Source organism: Pleurodeles waltl, chromosome 9, assembly GCF_031143425.1.
Source record: "Pleurodeles waltl isolate 20211129_DDA chromosome 9, aPleWal1.hap1.20221129, whole genome shotgun sequence".
NCBI classification, from domain to species: Eukaryota; Metazoa; Chordata; class Amphibia; order Caudata; family Salamandridae; genus Pleurodeles; species Pleurodeles waltl.
The window spans coordinates 876,491,221-876,513,283 of record NC_090448.1 but is presented as its reverse complement, the minus strand read 5'-3'; the positions used below and the strand labels follow the sequence as shown (position 1 = coordinate 876,513,283).

The 22,063-nt window shown below is 49.3% G+C and overlaps 1 long non-coding RNA gene across 1 annotated transcript; it reads right to left on the bottom strand.

Annotated features, from left to right (window-relative positions):
- Positions 1-596: 596 nt before the first annotated feature.
- LOC138260062 (uncharacterized) lies at positions 597-1,551 on the bottom strand. Its single transcript, XR_011198802.1, has 2 exons — positions 1,323-1,551; positions 597-741 (listed from the first exon to the last, which is right to left on the bottom strand). It is a non-coding gene; the product is annotated as an uncharacterized lncRNA (long non-coding RNA).
- Between the last annotated feature and the right edge of the window lie 20,512 nt (positions 1,552-22,063).

Genomic DNA, 22,063 nt, shown 5'->3' with positions numbered 1-22,063 from the left:
CTTTAGATTGTTGGAGTGCATATTTATGTCCAGGAGCTTACACTTAGTGGGATGAGAACAGACAAACAGCTTTTCAGTTTTTATTTGAAATAAAATATGGAACTCTAGCTTCAGAAGTTGATTGATACTTGAACGATTTAATGGATGAATTCGGACTTGAAGGGTACGTAAGGTGTTGATTGTAATTATTTGTTTGTACTCATAGTATAAGAAATGGTGTGTGCATTTTAGTTTATATGGACTGTTGTGTGTAGATACATTAAAAAAAAAATGTCCCAGTTACTCACTGGTAATCTGCATTACTCCAAGTCCAGGTCTTCCTCACCATAGTCCTTACTATATGAGTTAATTTCTGTCCCACAGATATTAATTGTCAAGCCAGAACTCAAAATAATACCCCCAAAATGGAGCTCATAAATCCCAGCATACCATAAAACCAGAAGATGACCTCACATTCTCCCACACATCACCAAGCAAAAAGAAACAAACCCAATAAGGTGGAAGGAAACCGAGAGATGGGAATTTAGGACTGTGGCAATGAAGACCTGGAGTCCGAGTGTGGTTGGCTGGTTTGAAGGACAACACGAAGCTCTAGGTTAGATTTCGAATGTGCTTTATTGAAGAATATTGTGGAGTGAATAATAGGTTTTTCCCAGCCTTTCTTGTATTGTTTCCTGGATAGCTTATGTTTCATTTCCCTGGATCTTCACCTCTTCTGTGGTCTTTTCCTCTCTTTCAGGGCTCCCGGGAAGCGCATGTGTGGAGAAGAACAAGAGAAGTATCGGTAAGTGTTTTGTTTCTCTGTATGTCTCTTTTCCTTTCCTACACCTTCTTTTCCTTCCTCCTCTGTCTTTCATATGTCTTGCTCTCTCTCTTCCTTTCTCTGTTCCAGTTGTAACTGTGTACTCTGTTTCTCTCTTTCTGTTGTCTCTTCCCTCTATAGGATTCTGTGTCTCTTTTCCTCTGCTACTATTTTCTGCTATACAGGCTGTCCCTTAATTCTCGTAGCCTCTACTTTCCTTTTACTGAACCTCTCTGTCTTTCATGGATTCCTTCCTCTTACAGCCACTTCTCCTTGCTATGCTGCTGTTTAGTTTGTTTTCCGCTCAGGCCCTTCCTCCAGGTGCTGCAACTACTGTGTTGCTTTGTACTGTAGTATTTTTATACCCCTGGGTGTTCTTTTAGTGAGTGTATGCCCTTCAAAGTGCCCTTATTTCCTTCTCCCTTTTTGTCCCCGCCATCCGCTCCCCCTTGCTTTTCTTTCCCTGCTCCTCCCGTCCTCCCGCCCCTCTGGTTCCCCTCAGTTAGGTAGGGAAACGCACCTGATTGTGCCACGCTTCTCCAGAAGCGTGGTGGAGGTTCCTCGTTCCGCCTCCCGGGCCACCGCGAAGTTCGTTCGTCTGCCTGGCTCCTCCTCGTCTTCTTCTCTCCTTCGGGAAGATGTCTGCTTTCCAACGATGCCGCTCTCCTCTCCCTCCTGGTTGTGCCCCTCTTGTCTTCGGGACGCCAGCTTTTCTTCCTTTCTGGGTTCCGCGGTTCCGATTCCTGGTCCCTGCGTCACGGCCGTCAGGGACAGCTGATTGGTTCCTGCCCCAGGACATTCCCGAGCACCTGGGGCAGTGTCAGCACCAGTCGATGTTGTGTGCGGGCTGTCTCGGGTCAGCCCGTCACACCGAGTAATGAAGATTACGGGTGAGTAACTGGGACATTACCTCCTCATGCAGTCCTTACTACAAGAGTCAATACCCAAGCACTGCAGTATATTTTTGGTTTGAATATTAAAGAACACAAAAGACAGAAAATATGCAACATCGGTGTTTAATGACAACAAGTAGGCATTCAAGTCGCGTGTACTGAAGACAAAACACAAGAAGCAAAATCAGCTGATGAACCCTCCAACTGATGGATAAATTGAGCCATGAATGTATGAGGCATAGCCCAGGTGTCTGTGCAACTAATGTCTTTGAAAGTATCACCTTTGAAAGCAGTCCAACAAGTGAAAACCCCTCTTGTTGATCTGCCCTGTACAGAACCCAGAATATTATTACCAGCAAACCCATAAATTTTAGAGATGACTAGGTTGACCCTTAGGACAAAGCTGACGTAGATGGATAAAGACCCTGTTGTGCAAAGCTAAAAGTAATAAAAAGGAAATCAACTTCACGAAAAGAGGTTTGTTCAAAATGGTCCAACGTACATCTAAAGTATGAAGACCACATTGATTATTCCCCACCAGATCTGGATAGAAGACTGGTAAGAAAATATCCTCAGAGCAATGAAAATAAGAAGGGACTTTTGGAGGAAAGGAAGCACTGGGTCTCAAAATAACTATCAGGAAGTATTTTTAAATAAGGAGGAGAGGCTAGAAAAACTCCTAGTTCTTCTGCCAGAACAAGAGGCTGAGAGAAACAAAAGTTTAGCAGATAAAAAGTTGAAATTTGCAGGAGATAAGGGCTCTAACGGAGGACTCTGAAGACACTTGAGCACCAGAGAGAGCCCCCAATTAGGTCCTGGAGAATGACTCACCGGAGGAAGAAACATCTCAATTATCTTATTGCCAATGTGACAACGTGTAATACAGACACTCCACAGAATGCCTGAATTGCAATCCATTGCCCCCTCAAGGTGGAGACAGCTAATCCTAGGTCAAACCCATCTTTAATGAATTCCATAATTCTATTGAGATTGTAAATGAAATGAGCCAGAGAATTGGAAGAACACAAAGTCTCAACGCTTTTCCAGTGACAAGTGTAGCACTTAAGCATTGATGGACATTGAGACAGCTGATTAGATTCAGTCACTTCCTTAGAACAGCCTCTAGTAATTAAAGTCAACCTTTCAAATGCCAAAACCCGAGCCTCAACTGCTGCAGGAAGACTGGAGACAGATGGAGCAATCTCAATGGAGTCACCCAAAGTGGTAACATCTAGAATGGGGCTATTGACATCTGCAGGAGATTGTGATACCATGGACTCCTTGACAACCCCTGTGTTACCAACAGAACCTCTGCATGATCCACTCTATCTTGCTCAGTACCCTCAAGATTAGAGAAATGGAGGAACATTGTACAGAAGGCCTGTGGGCCAGGTCACTGAGAAAGCTTCCATCACAGAGACTGTTTTTGACAGGACTAAGATGCAAAAGGATGGAAGGAGACAGTTTCCTTCCATAGCAAAGAGATCCAGCCATGGATTTCTGAATCTCTCCACAATCATCTGGAAAAGAGGAGGGCAAAGACAAAGCCTCACTGAGGATTGAAAATGGTGGCTTAATGAGTCTGCAGGTCCATCCTCCCTCCCAATTAGAAATACTCCATTAATGGAAAGGAGCTTGGACTCTATCGACTGCTCTACTTTCCAAAAAAGGAAGTACCGAGACCCTGGACCATACCCCTGTCTCTTAAAGAATGCCCTCTCCACCTAATTGTCTGTTTGAATGCAAATTTTGTGGTGGAGAACTATAGGGGCAAAATGGACGAGAACCTTACAACTGTAGCTAATTCTCTCCAGTTGGCCAAATTCATGCTCTTCTTTCTACACAGACCGCTGATTCTGAGTTATGAGATCTCCACACACCACAACCACAACATTTTTATGGTATCTGTTGTCAAAGTGGGATGAAATTGGAAATTAAACCGCCGGTCCAGACTGCAAGGAACAATCCACCACTGAGGCATGTCTTGGTTTGCCTGAGTCACAGGGATGAATGTGTCGTAGTCCTCCATAATTGGGTTCCATAAACCTTGGAGATGGCGAACAAGGCAGTAGAGATGAAGTCAAGCCTAGGGAACAATGGCTAATGTACACGCAATTTCCCCTGACTCCAAATCCAAATCCATGCGGATACCTGAGCTCAAGGAGGAGCGATGACAAGTATGTGGTCAGTTTCAACTTTCCCTCATCCATGAGAACGATTTGGCCCACACCAGTGCAAAAGACTGCGCCAATGTCCTGGAGTGTTTGAGAGGGAATCAGGTAGACTTGATGTAATTCACCCAAAATCAATTTTTTTGAAGCATCATCTGAACTTGCTGGACATTTCCTGTGGCCTTAGAGAAAGGGGAGGGTGCAATCAGTAAGTCATAAAGATATAGATGTACCTGAATACTGTGAGAATGGAGTATACTCACCACTGGCATAAGAAATTTGGTGAAATATTGGAGCCAAGGTCAGGCCAAAGTGCAACTTTTACAAACTGATTGTGAATTGCATTGACTGCAAACTAAAGAAACCTCTGGGAGGCTTGATAGATAGGTATGTGGAGATAGGCATCCATGAGGTTGATCGAGCATAAGAAGTCCCCTTGATTTACCAGTGGCAGAATAGACTGGGGGGTCACCATTTGAAGGTCTTTCAGAGGAATTACTTATTGACACCCTTCAAGTCCAACAATGGGCAAAGATCACCTGAGGACTTCTGTACCAAAAAGATGATAGAATAGTTCTCTTGACATCACTGGTCTTGATGGACTATCCTGACTGCAGCTTTCAGGGGTGACTGTTGAATGCCATGAAACAAGGCTTGTTCATGTCCTGCACAGTGTGGTACTGGAGTCTGTCAAACAAGGTCGGGAGGAAGATTCAGGAAAGGCACATCATAAATGTTTAAAACGACCTCCAATGCCAATGCGTCTCAGATGGATTCTTTCCACTTCTCCTGAAACAGTAAAAGCCTCCTTCCCTCTGGAGCTGACACATGATAGTCAGGCTTTGGGGATATTTGGTGGCAGATTGCTGGAGTTGGAGAGGGGCTGGAACCAGGACTTCTCAGCAGGCCAGAATCCTGGCTATGATCCCTGCCTCGAAAAGGCGGACTACCTCAAGATGATCTCGGACCAAAGGTTCTCTTGTAGGGAAAACCCCTGCCCCTTGAGAACGAACAAACTGGGGCAAGTAATTTCTTGTTCTCAATGATTTTTTGACTAGGTCTTCCAACTGATGACCGAAAACTTTATCCACAGAAAAAGGAAGTTTCATCAGGATATCTTTTTGTGAGACCTCAGTTTCCCATGACCTCATCAACATACAGCAGCATGCAGCAATGGAGGCTTGTTGTTCAGCCGCTGAAGCACAGAGATTATCAAAGGAAATGTCAGAGAGGAAGCTGGTTTATTGATCCATTAAAGAGAGCATTGCAGAACAATCAGCAACCTTGTTTAATAGTTTGGGCAAAGTATGAAAATGCTTTAAAAGTGACTTACACTATTGTCATGTAACAATCGGCATGGATCTCAAAGTTAGAAGTAGCATAAGTCTCTTACCCGCAGCTTCAATCTTTGTATCCACTGAATCAGCAGGCAATGCTTCCGCTGAAATGACTCTACTTTGCGTAGCCAGGCCAGCCATAAAGTCATCAACCTTCACAGAAGCAGGGAATTCACCAAAGAATTTTACAATGTGGTAACATTTTAAAAGCAATCTAGGAAACAACTGTTTCTCGAGATTGGTCCATCCATTAGTCAACGCCTTACTGCCCTACCTATGTAAAGGCAATGACTCAGGTTTCACACAATGATCTGTAAGAAAAAGTCTTCTTCAGACAAGGTTGGCAAAGGGGGCTGGAAACCTAGGATATTCCTGCGGTGTTGCATAACCTGAGGCAAATCTGCCTTTTAGAAAAAAACAACCTCTGGAATCATCATCATCAGGTTCTGCAGTATTGTCAGACTGCACCCTTAGGATTTTAGGAGGAGGAGGAGAAACATCCCTGGATGCAGCATTGTCTCCACTGAAGCCTCAATTATCCTCTGAAAGTCCTGCATTGAAGAGACTGTATTTGAAGGTCCTGCCACATCCGTGCATTTCCAGATGAACCTGCCAGCTCCATTGTAACCGAGAGATTCAGAGAGTTCCTGAAACGCTCAGGTTGTTAAAGAAACAAAATCTCAGTCATTGCAAAAAGACGCAATACTGCTATCTTGAAATGGACTACATTTAATGGCCTAAAGGAAGACTAATGAAAACCCTCACTTGCGCATGCCATGCATTGCTGAAAGAACCAGAGTTTGGGTGCCCCGAATGACTGCCAAGCAAAACAGATAAGGGGTACATGTGGTCCCATCCACCCAGTGGACAGTCAGCCCAAACCTAAACAGACAATGAGGTTACCAAAGCAGACCGCAAAAAGAAAAAGAGAATATGGTAACAATAAAGACCTACTGAGTTGGGAAGGCAGCCATATGTTCAGTGGACAGAAAAAACAGGAAGAAGTGAGGACAGATTACGGTTTCATGGTGTGCTGGGAATCATGGATGCCTTGATGGGCTCATTATTATGAGTTGGGCTAGGCAATCAATATCTGTGGGAAGAAAATTAACTCACGTATGAAGGACTGTATGAGGAAGATGGAGGAGGAGGTAATTGAATTGATTTATAGACCGCGTTACGTGGGTGCTGAGGTGGACTGTTCTTTGCATTACACTTGTATTTTGAAATGCTGCATTTATTAAAAAGCAACTATTACAAATGTAGCAGCAGTGGAAGAAATGCCAACCACTATATTGTTCCCACAAGGGTGGCCAGTAAACAGAGCAAAGAATGGGCTATAGGCCTTCATTACGACCTTTGCAGTGAGTGATAAAGTGGCAGTAATACTGCCAACAGGCTGGCGGTAAGTACCGCCAAATTATGACCATGGCGGTGATGACACCCATAGACAGCCAATGTACCACACCAACCGCCAGGGACTAAACAATACTCACCCTGGGGGTAGCTGCCAACAGCCAGGTGGAAGACAATGTACCACCCACCAAATTAAGACACACAAATCCACCACCTTTTTCGGGGTGGTACCAATGCCATCAAAAGCCTGGCAGAAACAGAGCTCAGAAGAGAAAGGACCCACCATCGGAGACACAGGGAAGAACAACGCCACCATGGAACCTGAACTGCAAGTCTTCCCAATGATCTTCTACGTTATGCTCCACCTGGAACACCAACGCCGACGAAGATGACAATGGTGAGTACAGCCGCCTAGCACACATAGGAAGGAGGGAGGAAGGAAAACGAGAGTGACACACACACACACACACATGCACAACACACACCAGACACGTACACACCATACACACAACCAGCTGCAGACGTAAACCAATGGCACACGACACAGGGCAGAATAACACATGGACTAGAGTACGGATGTACAGAAAATGCATTAGCATAGCAAAACCCACCACATGAACCAAATATATACAAATGTTCACAAAGGGCCAATGCCCAGTCCAACGTCATAAGGGCACACAAGGCCACAGGGTGCAGTCCAAGTCCAAACTTGTATCCTGACATCATCCAGAGAGAACACTGAAGGGGCATCATTTTGCAAGTGGGAAGGCATCTCAGGGGGATGGGGGCACCTCAGCCGAATACGGGAACTTCCCCACTGGTTCTGGAGGGGGCTCCATGCCCATGTCCCATTGCTGGGGAGTGCAAGGCCATAGTCTCTGAGCTGGGGAACATGCCCACTGGTTCTGGAGGGGGCTCCACGCCCATTTCTCTTTGCTGGGGAGTGCAAGGTCATAGTCTCTGAGCTGGGGAACATGCCCACTGGTTCTGGAGGGGGCTCCATGCCCAATTGTCTTTGCTGGGGAGTGCAAGGTCACATTCTCTGAGCTGGGGACATGTCCACTGGTTCTGGAGGGGGCTCCATGCCCATTTGTCTTTGCTCAGGAGTGCAAGGTCACAGTCTCTGAGCTGGGGAACATGCCCACTGGTTCTGGAGGGGGCTCCATGCCCATTTGTCTTTGTTGGGGAGTGCAAGGCTAGGTCTCTGAGCTGGGGAACATGCCCACTGCTTCTGGAGGGGGCCCCTTGTGCAACAGTCCCTGGAGGGTGGCCTACATGTCCTCCGCTGGTGGTGATAGCTGCACTGCCTCAGCTGGTGGTGAGGGCTGTTCTGTGGCAACAGGTGATGGTGCCTCCTGGCCTGCCTCTGCTGGCGGTGAGGGTTCCATAACCACAGGTGCTGGCGGTGGTGGTTTCACACTCCCAGCCTCTGATGGAGTTGAGGTCTTCATTCCCTCCATGGCCGGAGGTGCGGGCACCTTCCCCTTCCTGGCTGTAGGTGTTGTGGGCTTCTTCCCCTTTCTGGCTGTGGGTGTTGTGGGCTCCTTCCCCTTCCTGGCTGTAGGTTTTGTGGGCTCCTTCCCCTTCCTGGCTGTAGGTGTTGTGGGCACCTTCCCCTTCCTGGCTGTAGGTGTTGTGGGCTCCTCCCCCTTCCTGGCTGTAGGTGTTGTGGGCTCCTTCCCCTTCCTGGCTGTAGGTGTTGTGGGCTCCTTCCCCTTTCTGGCTGTTGGAGTGGAGTCCCTCACAGTCCTGCCTCCACGACTAGGAGGTGCCTCCACTGTCCCCGTGGACTGTTTCACTGAGGTGCTGGGCTGGCTGGTTGGCACCCTGGTTCTGTGGGCAGGATGGGGGGGAAAGAGGTCAAGTTGGGCAAGGAAAAGCTTCTTAGGGACGGTGGGGTGGGAGGAAGGAGGAGGGATGGGAGTGGAGGTTGAGGGAGTGGTTGTTGGAGGTTTTACATCTGCTTGACTTGGGTGCATGGGCAGTGTGCATGTGTGAGGTGGATGGCTGTTGGGTGTCTATGTGCTTGCGTTTGTGTCCTTTAGGAGGGCGGGGACAGGCACGGTGGGAGAGGACACAGGTGACAAGTGAATGGATGTTGTGGAAGGGTCTGCTAGTGAGGTGGGTGTGCTGCTTGGTATAGTGATGCTGGTGGTGGATGTTGATGTAGTGCATGCAGGTGTGAGTGTGGACATGACTGGGAAGGAGGTGGAGGAGGAGGAGGGGGATACAGTGGAGGAAGAGGATGTTGTTGTGTCTGCAACTGTATGGTGTTTGGTGAGTGCTTGTGGGATGAAGTGTGGTGCTTGTGTTTGCCTGTGCCACTCTTGGGTGTTGTCTTGTGTGCATGCTCGTCTGTATGTGTGCCTGGGATGGGTTGGGGTAGAGGAGAATGGGACTGGGAAGTGGTAGTTGGAGGGGGGATGGTAGAAACAGGGACAATAGCTGCCATCAGAGTGGATGCCAGAGCCTGAATCTCTATTGGGCTGCCAATCCACCGTGAATGCCCTCCAGGAATGCATTGCTGCATCTGGGATGCCAGCCCCTGGATGGCATTCACAATGGTTGATTGACCTACACGGATGGATTTCAGGAGGTCAATAACCTCCTCACTCAGGGAAGCAGGGTTCACTGGGGCAGGGCCTGAGGTGCCTGGGGCAAAGGAGATGCTCACCCTCCTGGGTAAGTGGGCACGGGCAACTTGCTGAGGGGCTACTGGGAGGGCGGTGCTGGTACGGGGGGTAGCAGCTATGCCTGTAGCTGGGGTGGTCACAGAGGTGTCGGCCACAACCAGGAAGCTTCCATCGGAGGAGGTATCTGAGTCTGTGTTGTCTCCTCCAGTCTCCCCGTGGTGCTCCCCTCGCCCTCTTTCCCACAAGTTCCCTCGGCGTCGATGGACTTTGCCTCCTGGATCCTGTGGAATGGAGCTCCCTCTGTCGCTGGTGCCCCTGCTCCTCTGCCAGCACCAGATGATGCTAACGCACATAAGGAAAGGATGACAAAACAAGAAAGGGCGGGGACAAAGGATACACTGGGTCAATGACTGCACCAACACCACTATTTGCATGCACATCACCGTCACACACAAGGAACAGGCTTAAGCACTGTGCCTTGCACTACCAGGGATATGGCTGGTCACTAAGGCAAGATGAGGACCACACACCACCAACTGCAGCACTCCTGGGACCCACGATGCCCTGGATGAAATGGACTGCTAACAAGCTAGGTTACCTGTATTTGCCATACACCCATTACCCTTCAGTTGCCCCACCAGCCAAAATATGTATTGATACCCACTGTACTCACCCCCTTGTGGCTGCTGTGATGCCCTCAAGCGCTCATCCAGCTCAGGGCAGGCCACCGCCAGTATGCGGGCCATCAGGGCGGGCAGGGTCCGACTGGCACCTCTTCCTCGTTGGGAGGCCATCCCCATCTGGGGCTCTGCGGTCTTCCGTGCCCAGTGTCTCAGGTCCTCCCGCTGTTTCCGACAGTGGGTGCTCCGCCTGCCATAGACCCCCAGGGTCCGCACGTCCTTGACGATGACACGCCATATTCCCTTCTTTTGATGGGCGCTGACCTGCAGAGGCAATACAGAAAGGAGAACACCATTAGACAAATCGTCCAGCCTGTCACACAAATAGCCCACCATACCCATTTCCATCACCATTGGCACACACATAGCCCAGCGCACAACATATACACCGCCACTAGACATTCCCCCCACCCTCCACCCCTTTACACGATGCTTGCACAAACACCTCCATGCATCCTTCCTACATGCATCATGCACAAAATGTACTCATCTGTTGGTGTGGAGGCCCATACAGCAGTCCGTACTGGGGTAGGACCCCATCCACCAGTCGCTTCAAATCCTCTGAAGTGAAGGCTGGGGCCCTTTCCCTGGTCACACGGGTCATGGTAGGTTCAAGACACAGGTCACAGCAGCACATGCAGTGTAAGTGTTCTCCTGTTGAAGGTCAGGAAACAAGTGAGGATTCAGATAGAAAATGGCGGTCACGTCTACGGCGGTGTATACTGTCACCGCCGGTGTCGATCCCCATTGGCCACTGTACTTCATAGGGCCCCATATTATCCAATGAGGAATTGCACTGTGGTGCAAGACCGCCTTCCGACACGACGCCCAAAGTCGGCAGAATTACCTCACTTCCACCTGTCCCTCCAATCAGGACAGGCGGTTGCCATTTCGGGGGGGGGGGGCAACAGGCCTATCGACAAATACTACGTCACAGATGAGATTGGCATATACATGTGGACTGTAGTTGTGGTTTTGTTATTCCAATTGTGACACCCTACTCATTCTTGTGTCCCTTAGATACCTACCGCTGCAGATTAATAGGAGGTGAAGACATACCCCTGTGTACAGACCTCTGGTGGACTAGGCTACACTGGAGGACAGGCAAATAAAACTCACCTATAGACTGGACAGGGCCACAATCACAGAGATGTGTGCCCAGTTGGAGCCTGACCTGATATCAGCTATCCTTCATCCCACTGGGATCCCCCTTCTTTGGCAAGTTCTATCAGTGCTTCATTTCCTGGCAACTGTTTCTTTCCAAATGACAGTGGGCATGGCAGCAGGAATGTCACAGCCAATGTTTTCAATCGTACTGGCAAGAGTTTTGTCTTCCCTGGTAAAACACATGTGCAGCTACATAGCTTTCCCCCAGGTGGAAGATTTGGCCACTGTGAAGGCTGGATTCTGTGCAATGGGACATATCCCCAATATTATTGGGGCCATTGACGGGACAAATTGCGTTTGCCCCCCTGCAGAATGAACAGGTGTTCAGGAATCGTAAGAGTTTCCACTCAGTGAATGTGCAGATGGTGTGTCTAGCGGACCAGTACATCTCCCTCGTCAATGCTACGTATCCTCGGTCGGTGCATGATGTCTTTATTCTGAGGGATAGCAGCATCCCAAATGTGATGGCCCAACTACAGAGGCACAGGGTGTGGCTAGTAGGTGAGCCATGATTTCCACCCACTGTATGTTAGTGTATGCCTCTGGTATCAACCCCATAGGATTGTGTGTGGCTAAATGCTGTCCCTCAATACTTGCAGGTGACTTTGGCTACACAAACCTATTGTGGCTGCTGACCCTTGTGAGGAATGCCAGGACAAGGGCTGAAGAATGTTATAATGAGATACATGGGTGAACCAGACGGATCATCAAGAGGATCTTCGGCCTCCTGAAGGCCAGGTTCATGTGCCGCCATCTGACAGGTGGATCCCTATGCTACTCACCCAAGAAGGTCTGCCAGATAGTAGTGGCATGCTGAATGTTGTACAACCTGGCCCTCAGACGCCATGTACCTTATCTGCAGGAGGAGGAGACTGGAGATGCCCCTGTGGCAGCAGTAGACCCTGCTGACAGTAAGGATGAAGAGGCTGAGGTGAGGATGAGGACAACAGAACATCAGTTATCCGTCAGTACTTCCAATGACACACAGGTGAGACAGTGCAAATTAACATTTCTATGACTATTAGTGTATTCTTTGTGGTTGTGGCATGATTCACTTCCTTTTACCTCTACTTACTGTCACCTATGGTTTGTCATTTTGCAGGTGTTGGTGATATAACAACTGTGTACTGATGTGCTGACTATAGCCAGCTACAGGTCATTATTTCTATGCTCTCACAATGTACAGACATTTGCAATGGATGAAACAGTTTCCATGAATACAAACACATGACATACAAGTAGTCGAGTTGTGTCCAAGGGTGTTTATTGTAGTGCTAAGAAATTGAGGGGAAAGTGCAATGGAATGGGGTGATGATGGAGGAAAATCCTGGGTATTGTTCCAGTATGTTTGTAGCACAGGTCCAGTGTCCAAGTGGCAATAGGAAGGGGAGCAATGGCAGTTCAAAGTGGACAAGGTGACAGGGTTGGACACAAGGGGGACAATCAGGAGAGTCTCATTTCCTGGCGGTTGTCTTGCCAAGTGTCTCTGGCTTCTGTCTGGGTCGCAGGGAACGTTTGCACCATGTCTGTGACTGCTTTTAAATGAAGCAATTTTTTTTTTGTAATGCAGCCCGTTTTCCTTAAAGGAAAACGAGATGCATTACAAACGAAAAAATTAAACGTGTCAGTTTCATTTTTTCAGGGTCATTCACAAAGGGGTAGGGGTCCCATGGGGACCCTGGTGGTAACTGCAAATTGCTTTGCGACCACGTTCGCGGTCACAAAGCAATTCTGCATCGCGATGCGACTTGCAAATAGGAAGAGGAACACCCCTTCCTATTTGCCACTCACATTCCCATTTTGCAAGTTGGTAACCAGGTTACCGACTCGCAAAATGGGAATGGGCATCGCGATGTGGCTTTTGGAATGGGCATCATGAAGTGGATTTTCGCTGTTTGCGAGGCGCAAAAGCCTTGCTACATCTGGCCCTAAGTTCCATGCCGGTTCTATGTCCACAGCAGTGAGTCAAGCAGGGATCTCTTCAATGGTAGAAACAGCCCAAAGATCACAACCTTTTGACATGTCCTTCTCGAATTTACCTCTGAGTGTTAACCATAGTACTCCTAGAGAAGGGATAGTATCTAGTGGTCCTGTAACACCAGTTGGTCTTAATGTTAATGATGAATGGCTTAGAAATTTGATAGGGACTTTGAGAGGAGGTCCAAGTCCTATAGAGAGACATCACAGTCCTGATGAAAGAAAGTACAGTGGATGTGGTCAAACTAATGTTAGAGCTAGATGAAGTTATATCAGGAAATCTTGATCAAGCAGGGGGAGGGATGCTGGTGGCCTGTGGGTCCTGTGGTGGGGCCTCATGCCCATTAGTGGCAGCGGAAGTGGAGGGCTGGTCGATGGACTGGATAGTGGAAGGGCCAGCTGGTGTGCTGATGCCTCCCTCATGATGTTGGCCAGGTCTGCCAGCACCCCTGCTATGGAGATCAGGGTGGTGCTAATGGCCTGCAAGTCCTCCCTGATACCCTGATACTGTCCCTCCTGCAGCCGCCAGTTCTCCTGCACGTTGCCTAGGATTTGACCCATCGTATCCTGGGAATGTTGGTAGGCTCCCAGGATCTCGGAGAGTGCCTCTGGAGAGTCGGTTCCCTGCTCCTGTGCTCCCCCTGGTGCACAGCAGTCCTCCCAGTGTACCTGCTGGCCTGTGCCTCTGTCCCCTGAAGGGTGCACCCACTGCCACAGACCCCAGGTCCCTGATTGTCTTGGGGGCGAGGTGTGGCCAGGTGGGCACACTGCTGATTGATGTGTCCTGGGGACAGAGGTGCGGGGACGCTGGTTGGGTGCTGTGGTGTTGGATCCTGATGGGTGAGGCTCTGTGGTGGCCTGTGAGTGGGCCTGGGTGACTGGCTGTCCAGTGGTCCCTGATGGGCCAGGTTGGTCATCCAGATCCTGAAGTCCAGAGTTACTGTCATCACTGGGGGCATCTTCTGTTGGGGGCCTGGATAGTTGTGGCACCTCCGCTCCACTGACATTGGCTGGGGTACCTGCAGGGATGTAAGTGATGTATTATGCTTCACGTGTAATGCATATTGTATATCCCTGTCTTCCCCTCTATGGATGCTGTTGCCCTGCCACCTTTTGTTTATGTTTGGTTATGTATTGTGGGATTGTTAGTTTCCCTATGCTGTGCATGCTTTGGTGATGGGTGTCCATGCAGGGCTGGGAGGGGTGTCCATGCACTGGTACAGCATGCAGGGGTTGGCACTGGGGTTAGTCATATGTATCGGTGCAGTGCTAGGGATGTAGTGGAGTGATGGGAGTGAGGGTGATGGTGAGAGATGGCATGCAGGTATGGGGGGTAATAAGTAGTAAATATTGACGTACCAGTGTCCAGTACTCCAGTTACTCCACAGAGTCCCTCAGGATGCAGTAATGCCAGTACTTGCTCCCTCACATGCTGTGAGCTGTGAGGTAGGAGGTGGGGGTCCACCTCCAGTCCTCTGTATGACGAGCTGATGCATTTCTGCTATGGAACGTACCTTCCCCCATAAGTCGTTCCACCTCTTCCTGATGTCGTCCGTTGTTCTTGGGTGGTGTCCCACGGCGTTCACCCTGTCCACGATTCTCCCCCATAGCTCCATCTTCCTTGCAATGGAAGTCTGCTGAACCTGTGCTCCAAACAGCTGCGGCTCTACCCTGACAATTTCCTTCACCATGAACCTTAACTCCTCCTCAGTGAAACAGGGGTGCCTTTGTGGTGCCATGGGTGTTGTATGTTGTGTGTTGGTGATAGTGTGTTGAGTAATGTGGTGGGGTGTGTGATGTTGGTGCATGAGGGATGTATGAATGTAAGTGGTGTGTGTGTAGTTGTCTCTGTGATGTCGGTAGCTAACTCTTGCAGTCTTTTGGTGTTGGCAAAGGGTTGTGGGTAATGTGGGTGTGTGTTTTTGAGTGGTGTGGGTGTGTGGGCGTGGTGTGTGTATGAATGTCAGGTGTGTGTGTTTAGTATTGGTCAATGCAGTGTTGTTTTGTTTGTGGGTGTCCATTCTGAGTGCGGTGGTATGTACTGCCAATGGTTTACTGCCATTGAATGTCTGCCGTGGTGATTCATGGGTCATAATTAGGTGGGCGTTGTTTTGTTGGCGTAACTGTATGGGTGTTGGTACCACCACTTTATCACTGACCGTTGGGCTGGCGGATTTGTATGTGTGGCAGTATTCTGTCAGATTGGTGTGTGTATGTCATAATATGGAAAACGGATATCCGCCACTGCGGCGGTATGTTGGCAGCCGTCAGAGTGACGTTAAGCGGCATTTACCGGCACTGTCATAATGAGGGCCATAATGTGCTACTGCAGACAGGAGCTCAACTGCAAGAAGGTGCATCCAGATACACTGCTTAAGCAGAGACTGATATAACCCTACACTAAATGCCTGGAGCACACATCAAGTTGTAATACGTTGAATCAGAACCTAAGTTGCTAGCTATAAAAACACATTTATTAAACCATGTTTTTAGTCATAAAACATCACAGAAAAAGATTGTTTTGTGATAAAATATATAAATATGTATATATATATATATATATATATACATATATATATATATATATACATATATATATATATATATACATATATATATATATATATACATATATATAATACATAGGTGTTCAATAGGACAGGCAGATCAGTAGTCTAAGTATGGTAAAGCAATGAACAGTATGAGATGAATCTCTTACTGTTACAGGGTGACAATATCTACATAAAATCATAAGCACAGTTGTCCAAATATGTCCAACTGAAGGGGGAAAAGGCAAAAGGCACAGAGACTTTAGATGAAGATAGCGATAGGAGTCTAGCGGTGATATTTTGGATGTGTTGCTATCGGCCTGTCATCCACCATATAATGATAACCAATTTGCAGAAATGAGTGGTGCAGTTCCCAATGGAAGTTCAGAAGTACCGTCTGCATCTGTAAATATGGGAGTAAATTAGAGTCATGCCCCAATGCGAGGGAGTCCAGGGACTATTACTTCTGTTAACCCCACTGTTCACAGTGCCCAGGATGCAATTATTGTTCCAGTCAATATTGGTCCTGCAGTTCTATTATTTGGATCCAAGTCATCGGGAGTTGTGACACATGCTTTGACTGTTCCTGGTGGAATAAATTTGTCAACTGCTGTACCTATTTGACCAGAGGGGGAGAAACGGGAAATACCATGTCAATTCTGACTGAAGTGATTAGGGGCCAGATGTAGGAAATTCCAGCTTTGCGACTCGCAAATTGCGAGCCACAAAGCCGGATGCAGGATGGTGTCCCTGACACCATCTGCGAGTCACAAGGGGGTCGCAAAGGCCCACCTCATTAATATTAATGAGGTGGGTCGCAATTTGTGACACCCTTGCGAGTCGCAGCACTCACAGGGATGGTGGCCTGCTGGAGACAGCAGACCACCATATCTGTGACTGCTTTTAAATAAAGCAATTTTTTTTTTGTAATGCAGCCCGTTTTCCTTAAAGGAAAACGAGATGCATTACAAACGAAAAAATGAAAAGTGTCAGTTTCATTTTTTCAGGGTCATTCACAAAGGGGTAGGGGTCCCATGGGGACCCCTTCCCTTTTGCGAATAGGTTACCACCAGTGTGACACTGGTGGTAACTGCAAATTGCTTTGCGACCACGTCCGCGGTCACAAAGCAATTCTGCATCGCGATGCGACTCGCAAATAGGAAGGGGAACACCCCTTCCTATTTGCGACTCACATTCCCATTTTGCAAGCCGGTAACCAGGTTACCGACTCGCAAAATGGGAATGGGCATCGCGATGTGGCTTTTGAAATGGGCATCGTGAAGTGGATTTTCGCTGTTTGCGAGGCGCAAAAGGCTTGCTACATCTGACCCTAAGTTCCATGCCGGTTCAATGTCCACAGCAGTGAGTCAAGCAGCGATTTCTTCAATTGTAGAAACAGCCCAAAGATCACAACCTTTTGACATGTCCTTCTCGAATTTACCTCTGAGTGTTAATCATAGTACTCCTAGAGAAGGGATAGTATCTAGTGGTCCTGTAACACCAGTTGGTCTTAATGCTAATGATGAATGGCTTAGAAATTTGATAGGGACTTTGAGAGGAGGTCCAAGTCCTATAGAGAAACATCACAGTCCTGATGAAAGAAAGTACAGTGGATGTGGTCAAACTAATGTTAGAGCTAGATGAAGTTATATCAGGAAATCTTGATCATTCCTGATTAGACACCTGCCAAGAAAATTAACTTGTGCTCATGTGTAAAGATGTCATGAAGCGTGCAGGACAAGCACATGATAAATTGTATGAATTTGCTCGTAGGCCAGAATAGGGCAAAGGCCCTCATTACAAGATTGGCGGTAAAAGCCGGCTACCGCCGTGCAGAAGACGGCCAACACACCGCCGCGGCCGCGGTAAACCGCCACAGCTATTATGACCCACATTTCGGAATCCGCCAAAATTCAGACACCCACACAAGTCCGCCACACCAAAGGTCAGTGATAAACTGGCGATAACAAAACCTCCACTGTCACGCCAACAGAAATATGCCCACACTATCACGACACACGAATCCACGGGGCGGTCTTTCAACCGCGGTATTCCATTGGCGGTACACATTGCCGCGCTCAAAATATACACACTTTTACAAAATACAGCCACATTGGACAATTCCAAATACACACACCTGATACACATACACACACCACTCCCACACACCCATAACAATATAAAACACACACCCACATCACCCACAAACCCCTACGACAAAAAATCTTTAAAGAAGGCCAGAGAGAGACATCACCAGCAAGAACAACAGCATCCACAGGCACACAACACCATCATCCACACAACTTCCACGCACCTCACACAACACACCACTACATATCACCACACTTATCACCACACACTCCACCCCACACATCACCTACACCACCCCATGGCACGGCAAAGACACCCCATGTTCTCGGAGGAGGAGCTCAGGGTCATGGTGGAGGAAATTGTCCGGGTAGAGCCACAGCTATTCGGAGCACAGGTGCAGCACACATCCATAGCTAGGAAGATGGATCTATGGCGCAGAATAGTGGACAGGGTCAACGCAGTGGGACAGCACCCAAGAAATCGGGAGGACATCAGGAAGAGGTGGAACGACCTACGGGGGAAGGTGCATTCCGTGGTCTCAAGACACCACCTGGCGGTTCAGCGGACTGGCGGCGGACCCCCACCTCCTCACCCACAACTAACAACATGGGAGGAGCAGGTCTTGGCAATTCTGCATCCTGAGGGCCTCGCAGGAGTAGGTGGAGGAATGGACTCTGGTAAGACAAAGCTTTACTATTACATCCCCCACCCTACCTGCGTGCTATCACATACCCCCACCCTTCCCTCACCCCCAGCACCCCAACTCCTCACATATGTCCCAACATCACAACCCACACATCCCAACACCAAGCCCTGCCTGCAACAACAAAGCATGGACACCCATCACCAAAGCATGCCCACTGCACATACCCATACACCCCCCTAAACCATCATCACACAAGGTCCCACACAGGAATGCTAGCACTGGGGTACACGGTCACCCACCCATTGCACACCATTACACACACAGATTTAATAAACATCCTTTTATACCCCTGCAGGACCCCTACCCAACGTCACCGGACAGGAGGGTCCACACATGTCCACACCACCAACAGAAGAGGCCCACAGGGATGACAGCACCTCTGTCCAACTGGATCTAGATGACCAGCCCGGACCATCGGGGACCACTGGACAGTCGGTTCCCCTCACACAGGCACAGGCCACCACAGACCTTCCCCCCTCTGGAAACACCAGCACAGCACCCACCCAGCGGGCCCATACCTCCGTTCCCAGGACACGTCAATCAGCTGTGTGTCCACCACTACAGGGAACCCAGGATAACCCCAACGACAACAGGGACCTGGGGGCAGTGGTAGTGGGCACACGGTCCAGGGGACGGAGGCCCCGGAACACAGGGGAACTGGGAGGGCAGCTGTGCGACTGGGGGCGGACAGGCCAAGGCAACCCACTCTCCACGAGGCCCTCTCCTCCATCATGGGAGCCTACCACCACTCCCAGGAGACGATAGCAACAGTACTGGCCAAGTTTCAGGAGACCCAGCGCATGCAGGAGGAACAGTATTTGGGCTTCAGGGAGGAACTCAGAACCATCAGCTCCACCCTGGGCACCATCGTAGGGGTGCTGAAGGAAGTACTCAACACCAGGTGGGACACTGTGGCACTACAAGGGGCCCCTGACACTAGCATGGACGATGAACTGCCCACCACCTCCGCCGGCGCTAGTGGACAGGACGCCCCGCCACAGGACCACCACACCAGCACCCTACCCCCTGCAGAGGGAGAACCACCTCGCAAACGGTCCCTGAGATCCAGGACAAAGACAGAGAACGATGCCAAGACCCCCTCCAAGAAATGAGACCACCCTGATTGTTATCCTGCTGTCCCACTTTGTCACCCTGTCCATAATTAAACTGCCCCAGCTCCACTTCCTATGCCCATATGGGCAATGCACCTGTGAGACTAATAGACTGGATTCTGCCATGGACACTCCTCCGCCATCACCCCTCACCATTTCACTACCTCCTCCAATATTGAGCATTTAAATAAACACACCTAAAGCACAAAATGATCTGGAGTCTGTCTGTGATTTCGAAAAGTGTATTAGCAATTACAGTGACAAAATGTTTTTGAAATAGTAATGTCAACATACCTATGTCACACAGCTCTAGTCCATGAGGAATCTAAGCAGATGTCACACAGTGGGACCCACATCTGTGAAATCGTAAGGGAAAGTGAAAACTCAGTGACCATACACTGGGTGAAAACAACAGACAGGAGAGAGGTAGTAGTTTCTAAGTTCATGTAGTAGGCAGGTTTGTATTCCTACCTGTGTCTCACTGGAAATATTGCAGGATCACTGAGTCCCTGTTGTGCATGTCTTCTTCCTCTGCTTCCTCCTCATCACTGTCCACAGGATCCACAGCTGAAACAACACCGCCATCTGGACCATCCTCCTGCAGAAAAGGCACCTGGCGTCGCAAAGCCAAGTTATGAAGCATACAGCAGGCCACGATGATCTGGCACACCTTCTTTGGTGAGTAGAATAGTGATCCACCTGTCATATGGAGGCACCTGTACCTGGCCTTCAGAAGGCCGAAGTCCGCTCGATCACCCTCCTAGTTCGCCCATGTGCCTCATTGTAGCGTTCCTCTGCCCTTGTCCTGGGATTCCTCACTGGGGTCAGTAGCCATGACTGGTTGGGGTAACCAGAGTCACCTGCAAATGGCGATGGGCAACTGTTAGACACACTCTAACCTGGAGGGATAACCCCAGACCCAGACAACCATTCCCACTGACTTGCTTCCAGGTGCTCACCTAATAGCCACACACGGTGCCTCTGGAGTTGACCCATCACATAAGGGATACACCTATTCCGCAGGATGTAGGCATCATGCACTGAGCCAGGGAACATGGCATTCACATGGGAGATGTACTGGTCTGCCAAACATACCATCTGTATATTCATAGAATGATAACTCTTCCTGTTTCTACACCTGTTCACTCCTGTGGGGGGGTACCAAAGCCACATGTGGCACCTATGATGTTGGGGATATGTCGCAGGGCATAGAAATCACCTTTCACTGTAGGAAAATCCTCCACCTGAGGGAAAACGATGTAGCTCCGCATGTGTTTCAGAAGGGCAGACAACACTCTGGACAATACGTTGGAAAACATAGGCTGGGACATCCCTGATGCCATGGCCACAGTTGTTTGAAATGACCCACTTGCAAGGAAATGGAGCTCTGACAGCACCTGCACTTGAGGGGGGATTCCTGTGGGATGGCAGAATGCTGACATCAGGTCTGGCTCCAACTGGGTACACAGTTCCTGGATTGTGGCATGGTCAAGCCTGTAGGTGATTATCAAATGTCGCTCCTCCATTGTCGACAGGTCCACCAACGGTCGGTACACCGGAGGATGCCGCCATCTCCTCACATGTCCCAGCGGACGGTGCCTATGAAGGACAACAGCGAGCACAGAGTCAAACAACTCAGAGGTACGTACCCACAGTTTACCCAGAACACCAATCATACCCAAAAGATGGCCTGTATGTGTGTTGAGTCTAGGCCTAGGTATGTGTGACGCAGTTGAAAATGAAGCCATGTGGGCCCCTGAAATGGCGGCTGCCTGACCTCTAAAGTGGGCCAATGGGATGTGAGGTAACTGCACTGGCGTTGTACACCGTTGCGGTAGGCGGTCGAAGGCCGCGGCGCAATGCTGCATTGGTTAACATTGGACCCTATGGGTCCCAGGAGCCAATGACGATGTACGCCGGCGGTGACGGTACGCACCGCCGCGGACGTGACCGCCATTTTCTATCTGTTCAATCACTCGATACCTGATCTTCGACAGGAGAGGACCTACGCTGCAAGTGCTGCTGTGACCTCGGTCTGGAAGAGACAATGGCTTGTGCGTCTGGGGAAAGGGCCCTTGCCTTCACATCGGAGGAGTTGGAGAAGCTTGTGGATGGGGTCCTCCCCCAGTACACGCTACTCTACGGTCCTCCAGACAAACAGGTAAGTACACAGGGAGCATGTTGTATGGGCTATGACTGTGTGGAGAGGGCTGGATGTAAGAAGGAATGGGGCAGAGTGCTGCGTGCATGAAAGACGGTGAATGCAAGTGCCACATGGCAAGGGTAGGGATGGGGGCCAATCACTTTGACGGTGCAGTTGGTAATGACTTCTCTTCTTCCCCTGTACATTTCATGTAGGTCAGCGCCCACCAGAAGAAAGATATTTAGTGTGCCATCGCCAAGGACGTCCAGACCCTGGGGGTCTACCACAGACGGAGCACCCACTGCCGGAAAAGATGGGAGGACATTCGCCGCTGCAGCAAGAAGACGGCGGAGGCTCAGCTGGGGATGGCCTCCCAACGTGGGAGGGGTGCCCGTCGCACCATGACCCCCCTGATGTTCAGGATCCTGGCGGTGGCCTACCCGGAG